At 42.6% G+C, this 11,437-nt stretch overlaps 1 protein-coding gene across 4 annotated transcripts in view; it reads right to left on the bottom strand.

Annotated features, from left to right (window-relative positions):
- Positions 1-5,803, bottom strand: part of GFI1B (growth factor independent 1B transcriptional repressor) — a 31,399-nt gene extending 25,596 nt beyond the window's left edge. Inside the window, exon 1 of one of the 4 annotated variants that reach the window (XM_030206171.1) lies at positions 5,449-5,803. The gene's annotated coding sequence lies outside the window, so the exon portion shown is untranslated. Of the gene's footprint in view, positions 1-4,607; positions 5,204-5,448 lie in introns of those variants that run through there. The other 3 variants (XM_030206173.1, XM_030206169.1, XM_030206170.1) reach the window with 3 other exon arrangements.
- Positions 5,804-11,437: the final 5,634 nt, after the last annotated feature.

Here is an 11,437-nt window from a genome sequence, read left to right on the forward strand (position 1 = left end):
CTCTGCTGCTTGCTGCTGCTCAAAAATGGGTACCAGAAAAGATTGGCACTAAGCATTATTCTATAAGGGGCTCACACTCTTTATAGAATAGCCCTTGGCACCAGTGCCCATGCCCAACTCTGGGCGCCAGACTTACGCCTGCAGAAACCTGGTATAAAGCCCAGCGCCCAAGTTGGGTGCAGAGACCCATTATTCTGTAAACTGCACGCAATGTTTTGGAACACCCATGACCTGCCAATGCCCTTCCCATGGACATGCCCCCATTTGGGTTGCATGCTATGAGATTTACAGGTTTATTTTCGAAAGTGATCGCCGGTGATCTTCCAACATAAATCGGGAGATCACCGGCGATCTCTCAAAAGCGGCGAAATCGGTATAATCAAAAGTGGCATTTTTTACACCATCGCCGCTTTCCCGTCGCCGCGTCGGTGAAAGTTCAAAGGGGCATGTTGGCAGCATAGTGAAGGCGGGACATGGGCAGGCATGGGCGTGGCTACCAGATGGCTGGCTTTCACGGATAATGGAAAAAATAAAAGCGGCGTTCATCAGTATTTCACCGGGTTTACTTGGTCCTTTTATTTTCACGACCAAGCCTCAAAAAGGTGCCCCAACTGACCAGATGACCACCGGAGGGAATGGGGGATGACCTCCCCATAGTCCCCCAGTGGTCACCAACCCCCTCCCACACTAAAAAAATACAAATAAAAACCTTTTTTTACCACCCTGTATGCCAGCCTCAAATGTCATACCCAGCTCCCTGACAGCAGTATGCAAGTCCCTGGAGCAGTTTTTAATGGGTGCAGTACTTCAGGCAGGCAGACCCAGGTCCATCCCCCCCTACCTGTTACACTTGTGGTGCTAAGTGTTGAGCCCTCCAACCCCCCCCCCCATATCCCACTGTACCCACATGTAGGTGCCCCTTCACCCATAAGGGCTATGGTAATGGTGTAGAGTTGTGGGGAGTGGGTTTGGGGGGGATTTGGGGGGCTCAGCACCCAAGGGAAGGGAGCTATGCACCTGGGTGCTATTTGTGTATTTTTTGAACATTTTTAGAAGTGCCCCCTAGGGTGCCCAGTTGGTGTCCTGGCATGTCAGGGGGACTAGTGCACTACAAATGCTGGCTCCTTCCATGACCAAATGCCTTGGATTTCACCGGGTTTGAGATGGCCAGCAGTTTTTTTCATTATCGCTGAAAAACAAAACCGGCAAACTCTGGCATTTGGCCGGGCTAAACTGTATTATCGAAAAAAAAAAAGATGGCTGGCCATCTTTTTCGAAAATACAGTTCCGGCCAGCTGTTGCACCACCGCCAAAATAGATCGCTGGCAACCTATTTCACTGGCAATGTTCAATTATGCCCCTCTTAGGCACCCAGCATTAGAGCATAGCATGCAGCCAGATGCTTGTGCATAGCCTAATTGGTGCCAATTAACATTAATCATTGGTTATTAACATCCAATTATTGATAATTAACAGCTTGTTAGCCAATTAAGTTATGCACACATCTCAGAAGCGAGCTCGAATCTGGATACCATATATAGAATTTGTGGGTATATGCTTGTTATCACTTGGTGGTCTATGTCTTTTTCCTTCTGCTGCTAAAGCAGGGACACCCAATGGAAGAAAACCAAGAAAGAGGATCCTCAGTCAGCCTGGATTTCAGCATACCCTATCAGTAGTAGTGCAATGTGTAGGCTTTGGTACGGTGTATGTATCCAAATTAGAGAATGACATGGGGACAAAGTTTGTCCCTGTCTCCACTCCATCCCCATAAGTTCTGTCTCTGTTCCCACCCCATCCCCACAGGTTCTGTCTCCATCACCACCCCATCCCTGCAAGTTTTGTCCCTATCCCTGCCCCGTCCCCACAGGCTCTGTCTCCATCCCCACCGCATCCCCGCAGGCTCTGTTCTCATCCCCATGGGCTCTCTCATCATCTAAAGAAGCCTCGAGCACATGATTTTATATTTAAATCTGTTTATTAAAGTATAAAAAGGAACAATATGCAATGCAACTATTGTTTATAAATCACAAACAGAAAACAATAATAACAATGAGCAACTATGATAACCCTCCTCACCACCACCACCCTCTACCATTCCAATCCCAACAATAGCTGACTTCTACTACCCCAAGGAACCCTAATTCATCCTGTTAAAATGTCCAGGGGTACAAAATACAACCCATTCTGTATGCTGTAGTGGTGGAGAGATATGCCCTATGAAGCACTGTTATGATTTTTTAATCTGAGGATGGATAATAAGTCATCAACAATCTCAGGATTCAGTCTAGCTCTCCTGTCTTCCACAGTCCTTCCTTCAATAGAAACTGTATTCTCAGAAGATGTGCTGGTAGCAGGAATGTACAGGAACTCCCATGCAAATTTTGCCATTTGTGGTCAGCACTTTTGCTTGTTTTTCCAAAAAATGAAAACATTATTGCCTGTATTACTCCAACATAAATAATGGACTGTCCAATTCATTAACCGCCTTCAAAGTAGAGAATGACATGGGGACAAAGTTTGTCCCTGTCCCCATGGGCTCTGTCCGACTCCTCATCCCATCCCTGCAGGATCTATCCCTTCCCCTCAGGCTCTGTTCCTGCCCCATCCCTGCAGGCTCTGTCCCCGTCCCGTGTCATTCTAATCCATGCAACCAGAAACTTCTAAGAGAAGAAATCGGGGATCTTTCCAAACTGTGAATGTAGGGTTGGATCGTTTAAGGGGTCTTCTACTAAAGCCTAGCTTGAGTTATAAGTACATAAGTACATAAGTAGTGCCATACTGGGAAAGACCAAAGGTCCATCTAGCCCAGCATCCTGTCACCGACAGTGGCCAATCCAGGTCAAGGGCACCTGGCACGCTCCCCAAACGTAAAAACATTCCAGACAAGTTATACCTAAAAATGCGGAATTTTTCCAAGTCCATTTAATAGCGGTCTATGGACTTGTCCTTTAGGAATCTATCTAACCCCTTTTTAAACTCCGTCAAGCTAACCGCCCGTACCACGTTCTCCGGTAATGAATTCCAGAGTCTAATTACACGTTGGGTGAAGAAAAATTTTCTCCGATTCGTTTTAAATTTACCACACTGTAGCTTCAACTCATGCCCTCTAGTCCTAGTATTTTTGGATAGCGTGAACAGTCGCTTCACATCCACCCGATCCATTCCACTCATTATTTTATACACTTCTATCATATCTCCCCTCAGCCGTCTCTTCTCCAAGCTGAAAAGCCCTAGCCTTCTCAGCCTCTCTTCATAGGAAAGTCGTCCCATCCCCACTATCATTTTCGTCGCCCTTCGCTGTACCTTTTCCAATTCTACTATATCTTTTTTGAGATACGGAGACCAGTACTGAACACAATACTCCAGCTGCGGTCGCACCATGGAGCGATACAACGGCATTATAACATCCGCACACCTGGACTCCATACCCTTCCTAATAACACCCAACATTCTATTCGCTTTCCTAGCCGCAGCAGCACACTGAGCAGAAGGTTTCAGCGTATCATCGACGACGACACCCAGATCCCTTTCTTGATCCGTAACTCCTAACGCGGAACCTTGCAAGACGTAGCTATAATTCGGGTTCCTCTTACCCACATGCATCACTTTGCACTTGTCAACATTGAACTTCATCTGCCACTTGCACGCCCATTCTCCCAGTCTCGCAAGGTCCTCCTGTAATCGTTCACATTCCTCCTGCGACTTGACGACCCTGAATAATTTTGTGTCATCGGCGAATTTAATTACCTCACTAGTTATTCCCATCTCTAGGTCATTTATAAATACATTAAAAAGCAACGGACCCAGCACAGACCCCTGCGGGACCCCACTAACTACCCTCCTCCACTGAGAATACTGGCCACGCAATCCTACTCTCTGCTTCCTATCTTTCAACCAGTTCTTAATCCATAATAATACCCTACCTCCGATTCCATGACTCTGCAATTTCTTCAGGAGTCTTTCGTGCGGCACTTTGTCAAACGCCTTCTGAAAATCCAGATATACAATATCAACCGGCTCCCCATTGTCCACATGTTTGCTTACCCCCTCAAAAAAATGCATTAGATTGGTGAGGCAAGACTTCCCTTCACTAAATCCGTGCTGACTTTGTCTCATCAGTCCATGTTTTTGTATATGCTCTGCAATTTTATTCTTAATAATAGCCTCCACCATCTTGCCCGGCACCGACGTCAGACTCACCGGTCTATAATTTCCCGGATCTCCTCTGGAACCTTTCTTAAAAATCGGAGTTATAGGAATAAAATGGGCCCTGCTGCAGATAACTCGAGTTAAGCTTTAGTAAAATACCCCCTAAGAGAACAAAACGTATATAACACACAACCATAGCGCAATACATTTTCGGATCTGCAATTAGTTTCTCTGGCTGGAAAGAAGCAAAGCTTTCAGTGAGCCCCAGGTACATATAAAGAACTCCACTATAGTTAGTGTGACTCAAAAAAACATAGAATTTGAATATTGTGATGAGTCTTGCTTAAATATAATCGTCCTAATACAACTACCGTCACGTCCATTTAGGATCGATCCACATAAACTCGTCATAGCCCCAACGCCACCTAAAACGATATAGGCAGTAATAAACTTACAAGATTGTTAACTCTACAGCCCTCTTTTCAAAGGCGCTTCTCCTGGTATGAAAACAGGGTCCTGGAACGTTCCGTTTATTCCCTGTTAGGATAAGCAAAAATCTTCGAAGCAGGACTGCAGAATGAGGAGTTACGTTCTCCCCATCTTTTGCTGGAAATGTCTCTTACTTTCTCGTTTACTAGCTTCTGATTTGTTGTGGTTCGTTGGGTTTTTTTTTTTTTTTCAACAAATTACAACTAAAATCTCTATTGTGATCAGTGCAGGAAGCTTTGGTCCCAAATTCAGTTATAGCAAAAAAAAGGTGGGGGAGACGTCTTTGATGAGTTCTACCCCGGGATTGATACATTTAAAAAAATGTGTAGATTAAGCATAAGTTATTGATCAATAAAAAAACGTTTACCTCCTGCTAATGAACTACCATTAACGCTGAGCAGACATCCTCTTGAAGGTTCTTATCGCGCGTCTTTTAAGCTGTTCTTAGCTTTTGCTGCCTATTTTGCTACGGGCAAGTTCTGTCTTTCAGAAGCGGTTACAATATTTCATTCTGGCTTCACAGTTACTAGTGCAGGAAAAAGAGTCACTGTCCCCTGTAACTGTTATCCCTTATCTAAGCAGAGGAAGTATACCTGAAAAATAAGTCACTGGTGGACACAAAAACCTTACTAGTAATTTGCAAGATAATCTTTGTATTAAATACGTACTTTTACCGTTCATTTTGGCTGATACCACCACCCAATTATCTTCAAATAATTTTCTCTACTGCTAACATGTACTATGATGTCTAATTCTGAAATCAGAAAATACTCATGCAATTGTGATACTAATCCGGGGAAAAATCACCTGTTCGGAGGGGGATCCGAAATCACACAAGGCGAGTTCAATAAATTGCTCTTTTCTTCCACTCTGTCCCTCTCCGCAACTTCCTGAGGAACTGTGTTACTCTCCAGAAAAGTAGTGACTTGTTCTTTTTTTTTTTTCACTTTGCCCCCAGGTCTCCTCCCTGATTTTTCAATCAGATTATTTGTGTCAAAATCTGGCGGTGAAGAAGCAGCCAATAGGAAGGCAAAGCCTGGCCAATATTTGCTTATGAAAACTTTAAAGACTTGAAGAATTCCACACTGGCGGCACTGCAGCAAACTACTCCAGCGTCATCCTGATGCGTCAGTAACTTACAGCTTAAAATATTTCGTTAAAGAAATAGACATATCGCGCATGTTTATTGACTCAAAAGCTCATATACATTCTGGTGTATGTGTGTAGCGCTGCGTATGCCTTGTAGCGCTATAGAAATGCTAAATAGTAGTAGTAGTAATACGTAGATCAAGAATATATATGTTAACATCCGTGTATAGCGAGCACAATTAGCATACGTGTACAGATAAATATATTTACAAAAAAATTCAGTTCGTGTGCATTTATTATTTAAAATATACGTATATGAAGTGATTTTGCAAAGTTTTACACCTCATACAATTTCTGGAAAGCCTTTAATAAATCAGATCTTTCCTCATATGCTATGTACATACTGTCACGCTTATATATAAGATGTCTATAAGCTATATGCAGCATACAGCACAGTGGATACCTATATACTATATGCCATGCATAATCCTTGCAGAGTCATGTCACATGTTAGTATGCATATATGCAAATACATGTTGGTACCGAGCCTCCTGAGCTGGCCTGTTGTCAGATATATGTTCACAAACATGTCTAATATCTTAACAATAAAATTCATAGCATCTCAAGAAAGATAAAAGGCGTACGTTTATCTATCTGGCTTATTTACTACAGATTTTAACAACTGCAGTAATGTCTCCATCACTTCTGTCACTCTCCCTCCTTTCATTGTCCTGAGCTGTATTGGCAGAGGTAACCTAAGAGCTAGATTACTATTTACACCCAGTATAACTGCACTGTTTCCTCAATGACCTTTGAAAAAGAGAATATTTCTGGAAAGCTAATCAAAGGTCTCACCTACAACTTGCATGTTGACCCTAATTTCTACAGATGCAAGTGGATTTACAGGGCAATTGGAAGAGATTGCCTTTGAAGCTGCCTCTGAAACTGGTGAACAGCCAATAGCGACACCTAATGGTAAATGGTAATATGTACCTGGTCGGATAATGCAAAGCAAAAGTGGTTTTTTTGAAATTGTAAACTTCTCACCTGAGCTTCTCACATGGGGTTTAACCCATTAACCCGCAGACAAAGTTTGTGTATAAAACTCTTTTCTTGCATTATATAATTTTTTTTATCATATCAGAATTTTGCATGAAACTGTTAACAAAACAGTCAGTCAGCAGCTAGATTTGCATAGCCTTAAACACTTCAGAGATCACATTTCTCTTATAGAACAAGTATAGTTAGGCACAAATAATAACATGAAAGATATAAAAAGGCATTTATGAGTGTAGATACTTCTTATGTTCAGGTTATCTGGTAAGAGATTACTGGTGTAACTGAAAAAGGATGGTAAGCAGAAAGAAGGTGGAATGAATAAAGTGGACAACATGATGCCAACATATGAGGAAAGGCTTAAGAGGTTAGGGCTGAGCAGCTTGGGAGAGATGTGGCTGAGGGGGAATATGATAAAGGTCTACAAAATCCTGAGTGGAGTAGAAAGTGTAAACCTGAATCAATTGTTTACTCTTTCAAAAAGTACAAAGACAAGATGACACCCCATGAAATTATATGGTAATACTTCTAAAACAAATAGAAGAAAAAATGTTTTCACTCAACAAATAGTTAAGCTCTGGAATTCATTGCCAGAGGATGTGGTAACAGCAGTTAGCATATCTGGGTTTTAAAAAAGGTTTGGACAAGTTTCTGGAGGAAAAGTCCATTATCTGTTATTATGATAGATAAATATGGGAAAAGCCACTAATTATCTCTGGGGTCTTTAGCATAGAATCTTGCTATTCTTTGTTATTGTGCCAGTACTTGTGACCTGGATTGGCCACTGTTGGAAGCAGGGTACTGAGATAGATGGACCATGTGACCCAGTATGGTTATTCTTATGTTAACATAACATAGTATTCATAGAATTACTTAACACGGGGTTCCCTCCAGCACATACTGGCTGGGCAAAGTCAAGACAAGAGTAAAAAGTCTGGAGGAATGAACATTGGAACAAGAAGCATAGTTCCTCACAGATTGGAGTTGAATAGTTGATCAACCCTCCAGCGGGAGGATATTTATTAGTAAATATGGCACCTGTAGGTCTTGCGGGGACTCCAGAGAAGTTGGCTGTAGTTCTTTCCCCTGGTAGAAGATAAGAGCTGTGAGCACAGATGACATTTCCATGGTAGGTGGCTCTCTGTGGGGTCTTTTTACTAAGGTGCACCGAAAAATGACCTGCACTGGTGTAGATGCATGTATTGGATGCGCGAAGGTCCATTTTTTGGTGCACCTGCAAAAAAAGGCCTTTTTTGGCTGAAAATGTATGTGTAGCAAAATGAAAATTGGCACGAGTCCATTTTGGGCCTGAGACCTTACCTCCACCCATTGACTTAGCGGTAAGGTCTCACTCATTAACCAGGTGGTAACCATCAGCGAGTGTACAATGCTGATTACTGCCTGGTTAGCGCTGCACGCTGGAAAATTTTCCAGTGCGCGTAGCAGGTGTGCATAAAAAATGAAATTATCACTCAGGCCACAGTTCAAAATTGATGTGTGTAGGATGTGAGTACATGCCTATGAGACTTAGTAAAAGGGCCCCTGGGTGAGCTGGAATTTTCTGCTGGATTCTTTTGTAGTTGCCACTATTAAATCACATAGGTGGCCCCTGGTTGCAAAGGAACCCATACAGGAACCTTTTCAGAACATGTCAAAACTAGTTCAGCTGTGAATAGGCACTGATATAACTGACATCTCTATATATAAAAGGCACCACCAACGTTCTAAATGAAGCCTCCAGCCGGAAGTATGAAGGGGGAGAGATATCCAGTTTCCCCATGAGTGTCTGCCCCGCCCTCGCTCTCTCTGTAACACAAACAGTGAAGGAAAACACAGCAAAGCACGAAATCAAATCGCTCTCTCTGTAACAGTGAAGGACTCAGAGGGGGGAGGGGAGAGAGGGCAGAAGCCCTCACTATCTCTGTAACACAAACACAGCACAGCAGGAAACTTAACACTGAAGGACTCGACTCCGAGGGGGGAGGGGACAGAGAGGACAGACAGCAGAGGGGAAGGGAGAGAGGGCAGAGGGCAGGGACACACACACTCCCACATGCACACAGAAGAAAACCTTGCTAGCCCCCGTTTCATTTGCATCAGAAACGGGGCTTTTTTACTAGTATCAAAATAAAAGACACAACAGAAAACTCTAATAAAGGGACCAGTTTGTTTCAAAGAAGGGAGAAGGGGAGCCCAAAGTCACCCTTGCTCATCTTATATAGTTGAAGGACTGGGATGGGGGAGTACTGTGTGTAATTCTAGTCACCGCATCTCAAAAGGTACAGAGAAGGGTGACAAAAACGATAAAGGGGATGGGATGACTTCCCTATGAGGAAAGGCTGAAAATGCTCTTCAGCATGGAGAAGAGATGGCTGATGGAGAAATGATAGTTGTCTATAAAATAATGAGTGGAGTGAAATAGGTAGGTATGGATTACTTGTTTACTCTTTTCAAAAATGCAAGGTCTAGGGAGCACACAATGAAGCTACTGGGTTGTAAATTTAAAACAAATTAGAGAAAATATTTCTTCACTCAACATGTAATTAAACTCTGGAATTCATTGCCAGAGAATATGGTAAAAGCAGTTAGCTTAGCGGGATTTTTTAAAAGTTTGGCTAATTTCTTCAAAGGAACATCCATAACTCAATATTAAGATGGACTTGGGAAAATCCACTGCTTAATTCTAGGACAAGCAGTAAAAAATCTGTTTTACCCTTTAGGATCTTGCCAGGTACTTATGATCTGGATTGGCCACTGTTAGAAACAGGATTCTGGGCTTGATGGACCTTCAGTCTGCCTCAGTATGCTGATGCTTATGTTCTTATGCAAGAGATGCAAGAGGAGAAGAGGGGAGGGGAGCCATTTCATTGGCAAAGAGAGTTTAAGGGTTGCTTCCACTTGGCTAAGGTGTTACCACAAGATTTGTGATCTAATGGGCAGGCATCCTACTGTTCAAATACAACTCTATTAGTAGTATTTTGAGATAGGTTGCACAGGTCATAAATCTACTTTCTCAAGGACTTCAGCCATCAAAAACTGAAGTTGATCCGAATGACCTCCTCAGTGAGGTATGTGAGCTTATAACATTGTGCAAGGAGGTGGTTACACTCACTAAGCAAAAGAAAGTAAACCGTTCACTAAAGAAAACACTTAAGCAGTGAACGACAACTCAGTGGAACAGTATTCTACTGACATTGAAATCTATGGCAGAGAATATGGAGTAGCTCTGAACAATTGCTACTGAACCTGGTGCAGACAAGCAGTTCCTGACCAAATTGTGCACAATTGATGACTCCTTGCAAGCAGACCTTGTGTTGGAACCATTTGAGAAGGTAATTAGGGTAATGGGATTTGATATACTGCTTTTTTGTGGTGCAATCAAAGCAGTTTACATTTATTATATGTAGAAGAACTCTTGACAAGCCTTCACTACATCTGGTGGTCTCAACAAAGTATCCGTTGAAACAGCACCTGAAAATTGTAAGCTCAGAAAACTATGTAATAGCATCCTTAAAAAAAAAATCATCTTGCAGATCACCTGGATTGCTATTTTACAGTTACAGAGACACACTTTGCAGCAATGTTGCTGGGTCCAAGGCGGAAGGGTTAATTCAATGACAAAGTGTGGAACAGTGCCACACTTTGCAAACACTGATAGCAGATCAAGCTGTAGTCGAGGTACAGCCAATAGACAAAAGCCACCAAGACATCCAAAACAAGAATAAGAGGAAGATTTTTTTTACACTTATTCAAGAGCCAGGAAACAGCTTCAGTGATTGATGAAGTGGATACATATATATACAGAGCTTGGACAAGGAATTCTGCTCATCTCTACCTACTGGCAACAGAGGTTCCATGTGTGGCTGAAACTGACATGTTGCCTATTCCCTGCTTGGAATTCTTGCCACCAGCACATCTTCAGAACATTCTTTTCAGTTGTAGGACAAATTGAGGAAGGGAAGGGAAATGGGACTTGATATATCACCTTTCTGAGTTTTTTTTTTTTTTTTTTGCAACTACATTCGATTATGCCCCTCCACGTGAAACGAATGAAAACCCGAAAGCAATTTAAATTGGGATTACCTCTTTTTAAAAAATTTTTTATATTCTTTCTTTCATAAATGACCCAAGGGGCTTAAATTCTAACCCTACACCCGAGGTCAAGCAGTGCAGAAAAATAAATGGAAAATATTTATGTACAGGTACTTATTATGTAGGGGGGGGGGGGCAATCCGGAAATGGAATGTTAAACAGCACTTAACCTTCCATTGCCCCGCCCCCTACATAATAAGTACCTGTACATAAATATGTAAACCGCTTTGATTGTAACCACAGAAAGGCGGAATATCAAACCCCATCCCCTTTCCAAGATCACACAGGAGCATCAGTGGAATTTGAACCAAACCTTCCAAATTCACTGTTTTTTTAACCATTAGGCTACTTGCAATCCACATGACCCTGCAGCTCAAGCACACCCTCCCAGTAGCGAGCCTTGAGGCAGCTCGCTACCTGTTTACTGCTTCAGCCTCCCGAGTCACGTGAAGCAAAAAGGCCACGCCTCTCATGGTCACGAGATTGCTGCCGCTCCGATATCCTTCCGCGAGGGTAAAAGACAAGGAACCACATTGTTTTGGCGGAGCAGCAGAACCGC

This window comes from Microcaecilia unicolor, chromosome 6 (assembly GCF_901765095.1).
Source record: "Microcaecilia unicolor chromosome 6, aMicUni1.1, whole genome shotgun sequence".
Classification (NCBI taxonomy): Eukaryota; Metazoa; Chordata; class Amphibia; order Gymnophiona; family Siphonopidae; genus Microcaecilia; species Microcaecilia unicolor.